The 7,816-nt window shown below is 39.9% G+C and overlaps 1 protein-coding gene across 2 annotated transcripts in view; it reads right to left on the bottom strand.

Annotated features, from left to right (window-relative positions):
- Positions 1 to 7,672: 7,672 nt before the first annotated feature.
- The window catches only part of LOC101159605 (TRPM8 channel-associated factor homolog), a 21,853-nt gene continuing 21,709 nt past the window's right edge, over positions 7,673 to 7,816 (bottom strand). For both annotated transcript variants that reach the window (XM_023961442.2, XM_023961443.2), the window contains exon 12: positions 7,673 to 7,816. This exon is cut by the window's right edge and continues 935 nt beyond it. The gene's annotated coding sequence lies outside the window, so the exon portion shown is untranslated.

Raw genomic sequence — 7,816 nt, 5'->3', positions numbered from 1 at the left:
TGGAGCGGGTCCTTCCTCTTCCAACATGACTGTGCACCAGTGACCAAAGCAAGGTCCATGAAGACATGGAGGACAGAGTCTGGAGTGATGAACTGGACTGGCCTCCACAGAGTCCTGACCTGAACCCCATAGAACACCTTTGAGATGAATTAGAGCAGAGACTGAGAGCCAGGCCTTCTCCTCCAACATCAGTGAGTGACCTCACCAATGACCTTCTGGAAGAAGGGTCCTAGAAACTCTCCTCAACCTCGTGGACAGCCTTTCTGGAAGAGTTGAGCTGTAATCGCTGCAAACGGTGGACCCGGCTCATATTGAACTGTGTGGGTTAACAATGGGACGGAACTTCAGTTCACATGTGGGTCAAGGCAGGTGAGCCAATACTTTTGGTGATAATAAAACAATGTTGACTCACTGATATACTTAATCATGTGTTCAAAGTTTAGTTTCTCCTTTTGTTAAGGAGTGTCAGGTTACCAAGAGCGCACACGAGAATGAGGTTTTCCAATTTGAGCAGCAGAATAAATTCCATACGCCTCTTCATTTTATAATTACAGTTGCCTTTTAACTAGTCGGGATCATGTGCCACTATTTCTCATGTAATCGGGTTACTTCCTGTCAGCATGCGAGGCCTGGAGACATGACAGGGATGTTGAATTCAACCACTCAACAGCAAATACAAACTAGAGCCACAATTTATGGCCTAAGAGAGTAAATTGTTTAAAAAGGGCCTTTTCAATGGAGCATTTCTTAAGATTCACTTCAACGATATGTTTCTGTGGCATTTTTCTGATGATGGAGGACACACAGTGAGTTCCAAATTTATTATGCAATTGATATTTTTCCATTATTTTTATTTAATGCAAATGACAGTCAGCATCTTTTAAAGTTACTAACAATTAGAATGTATATTAAATGTTATTGAACAAACCTCTTGAACATAACTGTATTTTTTTCCAAACTAAAGACCTTCGATGTTCCATATTATTCCACTCAATCATTTGATAGATGCTAAAGAACTGAAGATGCTCACTTGTTGAAATTGTTGCTTTAGGGGATCATATTTACAATCAAAACCAAAAGCTTTTCCAATCAAAAACCCTGCAACACATTATTAGCTACAAGTTTGATTAAAAAACAAAGAATTGTAACTTTTTGACACTTGAATACAATTTGCACAATTTGTATAAGTGTGTTTGAAGAAAATTCATTCATCTTCCGTTTGGTCCCTTTCGGGGTCACGGGGCTGCTGGAGCCTATCCCGGCCACTTGTGGGCGAAGGCAGGGGACGCCCTGGACAGGTCGCCAGTATGTTACAGGGTCAAGTGAAGAAAATTAATCTTAAAATTTCATTTCTGAGTATGTCTTTATTCAAATGTTTTTTTTGTTGCCCCGCTAATGTTAGGTTGGAGCTGTGAGGGCAGATGTAAGCTAGGGGGAGAACACGTAAACTGTGTCAGTAGTCCCGCCCACACATCAGACTTGAATTTCTGATGATCTACTGCCGCTCTGCAGAGACTATGTCCTAGAAAACAACCCAGGTTTTTGGATTTGGCTAAAAACAGCATCATTATCACTAAAAGCTGGGAACGCTTTTAAAATAGATCAAAAGATGATCAGAGTGGGACTAATATTTGCACAAAGGCTTACAAAACAGCAAAATAAGTATCTCAACTGTAACAATTAAGTTACACAACACTGCAACACCTTTGGTTTGTAACACGTTGCACGAATGTGGGTCCATTTCCCAGCAAAATGGGAGCTTAAAATACCTGCAGTACATCTCACAGCAATCCTTTTCCCGTTTACGATCATTTACTATTTACTTTTGCAGATAAAAACCCCACAGAAATGGTGCACAGTCTCATGCCTTTGGATCAGGAAACTCAAAAGTAAAAGTTGGAGAAACCAGCATCGACTCTGTGACTGTTTTCCCAAAAGACTGATCAACATGTTCAAAGTGACAGCAGGGAAAAATGAGGCCTTGCAACCCAGGGGAGCAAAGCTGCCACAGCAATTTGCTGTTGGCTCCAGCTGAACACACAGTGGAGTCTATTTTGACTCAGTGTGCCTCTTTAGGGTAAATCTGAAGATTTCTTTCCATTAAACTTACATTAGGTGAAAATATTCCAGGGAGAAACTTTGAAACTGACGACAGAAATGTTGTTTCTGTGTTGTAGACTGTACATTGAAACTGTAATAGTCTTCACGTTGGAGCATCGGGCAGCAGTAACATGATAACTTTCCAAAAAACTGTGTTGTGCTGCTTAGAAACCACAAACTGAAAATGAGATGCTTACGTTTTTACGACAGTTTGGATAGTTTGCTTTAAACAAAAACGTAACCCTGGAGAACCCACACGGTCAAACTCGTCTGCAGTTTGTTTAAATTGTAATTTTAGTTATTTTTTTGTCCTTTTTTATATTTAGTCCTTTGTTTTTTGGCTGCTGTTAATTGCTGTTACCCAAAATGAACAAACAATTAAAAAAACATCAAATTACCGTTAAAATCCCAGAGGAGAGTTGTTCTTGGGTCCTCCAGGGTTAATAAAGGAACCTGACCAAACAGCTGGGACCTTTTCGAAACTTGTCAGTCCTTTTACCACTTGATGGTGTGAAAGCCGTGACCAGTATTCTGAACCCCTGCTGTTGTGTCGCTAACATGTGAGCCCCGTGGCCGTTCATGTTACCGCCTTAACCCCCCCTGCTGTGCTTGCTTTTCATTTTAAACTGTTAAGTATTACTTTGTTGGCTTTTTACCTTGTGGAGCCCATCAAAGATTGTCAAAAAGAATTCATGAACAACAACCTTCTGAGCTTTTTGGTGTGTTGTAATGTTCATTCCTCACCAAAAACAACCGCAAAGCAGTATTTGGCTGTATTCACGCATTTCTAGGGGTGTCAAAAATGCACCTTTCAAATAATATTTTATTGGTTAGGCTTATATCCCTTGTGCTATCTTAGATGACCCCCCCCCCCCCCCCTTGCATTGACGTGTTCTCCCTACCATGACAAAGGTGGATAAAGGTGGAAAGATTTCATGTAATCCATGGAAACCAGTGAAGATCACAAATCATTGAAGAAAAAAGGTTCAGAGCACTGTCTAGTGGGTCTAGATGACCCAACTCCCAACGTTAAAGTACCTAGGATAGAACAAGGGTTACAGGGTTCATTTTTGTTCTAGGATCCTCTTATAACCAGCTCAAATGTGCACATTCAAGTGTCATAAGAACAGGTTTTGCATTCTCTTAGGCCTAATCCAAATTCTTCCCCCTGTCCCTCCAATTGTTGGGGCATTTGGAGGGACAGGGAGAAGCTGGAGGGGTTTGGGAAGTATCTGGATTCGGCCTTGGAGACCATACAGGAGCATGTGTCCTATTTGCAAGACTGCACTCAGACTTCTGGAGACACAAACTGCCTGTTTGTTGAGGAAATATATTTATGTTATGTTTGTTTTGGCTGTGGATGTGGAGCCCGATGTCTTGGTGTGAACTTTGAGAGCAAACTTTCTTCTGTGGGTCCTGGCTGGCCTCCCAGCACAAACACGAGCTCAGCTGAAGCAGGTTTGGGCCAACAGAGAAAGGAAACAACATTGAAACCTGTGCAAAACGGATCAAAGCTCCTCCTGGGAATTCAAACAGTAAAAATAAGAATTTAGTTAGAAATGTGATGAGGCAAACCTCAATATTTCTGTACAGTACAGAGAAACACAACCAAAAAGAGTCATCAAAAGAAAGCGTTCTCCTGTTTACAAAGGCTTCTTCTGGAGTTAGAACACTTATAGAGCAGTTCTCCTAAAATAGCAACTCAGTAAGCAAACCCAACTCCACTATGTTTTAGACTGTTTGCAGAGACTTTTTAGCTTTTCAAAATAAGTGCGTCCTAAATATTTCTCAGAAATTCATGTAAACACTTTACTTTTTCACCTTTTATCCTGAGTTTTTAATCAGGATGAATCTGATCTGTTGGGATTTAGAGCTGTAAGAATAAAGGCTTTCTAAAGATTATTATTGGATATTTGAAAAAGGTCACAAAGTTCATGGATTTTCTGAACCGACCTTTGATCCTGAGCATGGAGCGTTCTCTCTAAATAAGGCAGACAGTGACTGTGGAGGCTGCTGTAATAAAACCAGATCAGAATGCTCCCATGTAAACAACGTTGATCTGGGAATCCCTTACTTTGAATCAATACCCGGCTAATAGTGTGCAGCAGGTAAAAGAAAGAGGGACGGATTATTGTGCCTCATTATAGTGTGTAAATAAAAACAAATACGTTGATCCAGAACGTCTTCATTTTTCATAACCGTGTGTTTTTCTTCTAATCATCAACTTAGTTACAAACGCTGTGGACGAATGCATGGTGCATGTTAGAAATGCACCATTACTCTGCTGGAAGCCTTTCTGGAACATCTGTGGTCAGTCAACACAACATCAATGATTAACCAGTGCTTGGCCATCTGGGTTGCTGAACTTTTAACTTTTAACGTTTGACCAACTAACCAACCATAATACCAAACAATGAGGATCAACTTATACCTCTGAGTTTTTTTTTATAACCTCTGGTGACTTCTCCAATCAAGAGATTATTGCCCTATTGGTATCCAAGTTCTTGGTCCTAAACCTTCCATCCATTTTCTTGACCCACTTTATCCCCTCCAGGGTCACGGCACTGCCAGGCTGCCTAACCTGCTAGGTGAGGGCGGGGCCTATCCAGGACAGATAGCCAGGGTGTCCCATAGTCACATCTAGGGACAACTGAGAGAAATCATTGAACCTGTGAAGCCTGTTCATTGTGGGCGGAAGAAAAAGTCCCCGGAGAAAACGCACACATGACCAGGGAGAACATGCAAACTCCACAGAAAGGTCCCAGCTGGGATTTGAACCGGTGTCTTCTTGATGACAAAAAATGCCAACCACCGCAGCACAATTCAGCAATGAAGCAATAAAATAAATTAAAATAATAATTTGTTTTAAATGGGAATAGTCTTAATAATGTTGGCGTGGTAAACCAGTACACAACCAGCTGTGGTTGGTTCAGAAATGCTGCAAATGCAGAGTATGCCTTATAGTTGTCTAAAAATGACAGAAAAACCACAAAAGCTGCTTCTGTGGTTCATTTCCATCCAAACATTGGATGGAAAATTAAAAACTATAGTAAAAAAAGACCTTGCCTCCTTAAATGGATGTCAGTTGGCATCTCATGATGTTCACACATGCTTGGTTGCGTGATCTGGATTCTCTCCAAATTGCATCAGCATTGTCTCCTCATTACACCGCATGTAACTGTACGAAGAGCACACGCTTGGTGATGCACACTGCATAAAAGCTTTCACGTGGGAACACAAACACACGTCCACGAGCTCAGACATGCCATTCCCAATCACCCGTGCCATCGCTGTCCTCCCCGGTCCCATGACTTCCATTGCTGTGGAGTGGAATGGGATGGAAGCAGGACTAGTTAAGTGGATGCACGTTAAGCTTTTCCATTCATATGACTGCCGTACTTCCAGAAATTACCATGGCTGAGGTAGGATTGACCGGCAGATAGTGTCCTGCTGAAGCTGTGTCAAACCTTCGGAAAAGTATGTTAATCCACTTTAAATAGACTTAACCAGTAAGACCATTTCTCGCTAAAGCATGTTTCTATTGTGATCTATATAGATCTGGTGGTGATGGAGTGTAGCAGGTGAAGCTTCCCCAAAAACGAGCTTCTAAACAGTTCACGGGGGATCGGGCAGGTTCAGACTGGGGCAACAACTTGGAGCACAAAACCAAACCGAACATTAATCCAGAGTGAACACGTTCACACATCACTGAAGAACATAAAAAGAATGTAGAAATGAAAAGGTGGATTCTGGTCCCTTTCCGCTGTGGTTGGGAAGGTGAGGTGTGCAGGTTTCCTTGTTCCTCGTGTTTCAGATCGGTCACAAATCACGATCCCCTTCCAGCTCACAACCTGAAAGTGGGAGACTTACATGGAAGAAGTGGAAAAGTAGCAAGTGTTTTGACATTACATCAATAATAATCAGAAATAAAATTCAGTTTCTTTTATTCACTTTCAAGATATTTTAAATCGCTAGTTCAATAAAACACTTTATGGTGTCCTTCTGTGACTGCAGAGCTTCTCCAGCTCTGAAAAGGTTTATATGAGCAAGTTTCTGCTCCTGGGTTCCTCAGTTCCTGCTTTCAGATTGTTGGAACCTGTGTTTCAAAACCAGCAAGGAACCAGAGGCACAAAAGACCGTCATTACTGCCCCCTATGGGTAATGTGGACTCAGTGCAGCTACAACCATTGTCCGAAATTTATAATGAGGCACCAAAAGTGAAGGAATGTAATTTACATTAAGTATTGTTGTCATGTAATTTAGTCAATACAAACGTGATGTGAAGGATTAACTAAATATTTCCAGATCGCGCCATGCGCGGCTTCGTGAACACACATTCAGCCGATGGTGTGTTTGGGAACCAAAAAGAGGCATAAATAGCCTTATCGCTTGCCGTACTAAGCGCCTTCACTGCAGCATCAGAATTTCACGTGTGACCACAAGGGGGCGACAGAGTATCGCGATACCCCAGCTTTCATTTAGATACTTTAAAAAACTGTTATGACATATTTAACCCTTGTGCTATCCTACTTAAACGTTGGGAGTTGGGTCATCTAGACCCACTAGACAGTCCTCTGAACCTTTTTTCTTCAATGATTTGTGATCTTCACTGGTGTCCATGGATTACATGAAATCTTTCCACCTTTATCCACCTTTGTCATGGTAGGAAGAACACCTCAATGTAAGATATCTAAGATAGCACAAGGGTTAAATGCCTCAACTAAACTGTTCCGATTGTAATATTTCTTCCATTGCTTTGCTGTTTATTTAAATGACTAAATTATTAATTTGCTGAAAGTTAAATACTAAAATTGAAATACTAAAAATTTTTTTAAAAGATATGTAAATAGTGACAACAAATAACGAAAAACAGTGTGCAGCCACATTAAACATTTCTGTGCGTGTGAATGTTTTTCATTGCAATATTTGATTTGAAATGAAGGAAATTGTTTTTGCTTTTTCTTGACCTTCTCCTTCTTTAGTCGTATTTTAGTGTTTCCATGTTAAATTGCTTGTTTGAAACAATGCTCAGCTATTGTGGTGGTGCTTTTTCTTACTTTTTTAGAAGGACATTTTGACATTTGTCCAGGGAATAAAGATAAAAAGATTGATTTTTTGGTTAACTCTAGTACTTTTGTTGTAGAACAATCAACACACTATTAATTAAAAATTTGACATTTGAACTCTCACACGGTTCAACAGTTCAGGTCGCAACACCAGCTTTTAATATTTCCATTGATTCAATAAACATGAAAAATACATTCAATTATGTATAATTCAGAACTAAATGCTGGTAAACAAATATGAGCTGATGTGGTCTTTTGTTGTCAAGTGTCAATAGAACAACAGGTAAAGCTGCAGCACCATAGTAGAAGTGTCTTACAGACATTATATAACATAAAGATAAGATATTCTTTATTGAAAGAGTGGAATTCAATGACAGCAAAAATAGAGAAAACCTTTTAAAAATTAATCTGGACTGAAGCGTTTTGTCTTTCATCCAAGAGGCTTTCTTAATTTTAAATTAAAGTGGTGAGAAAACAGTTTTTCATGGACTTCAGGGAGGAAAGAGTTGGAATTAAACATTTATTTAAATTTTGATTTTGAGATGGTTTATTGCACTCAAAGCAAGAATAATGCACAAAACAAAGCAATCAGCAGTTATACATAAATACAAAGATGTAGAAACTTAGGAAAATTAGACATTCAATTAAAT

The sequence above is a fragment of the Oryzias latipes genome, chromosome 13 (genome assembly GCF_053564925.1).
Source record: "Oryzias latipes strain Hd-rR chromosome 13, Olatipes_Hd-rR_3.1".
Classification (NCBI taxonomy): domain Eukaryota; kingdom Metazoa; phylum Chordata; class Actinopteri; order Beloniformes; family Adrianichthyidae; genus Oryzias; species Oryzias latipes.
The sequence above is the reverse complement of the archived record's forward strand: the minus strand, read 5'-3'. Positions and strand labels throughout refer to the sequence as shown.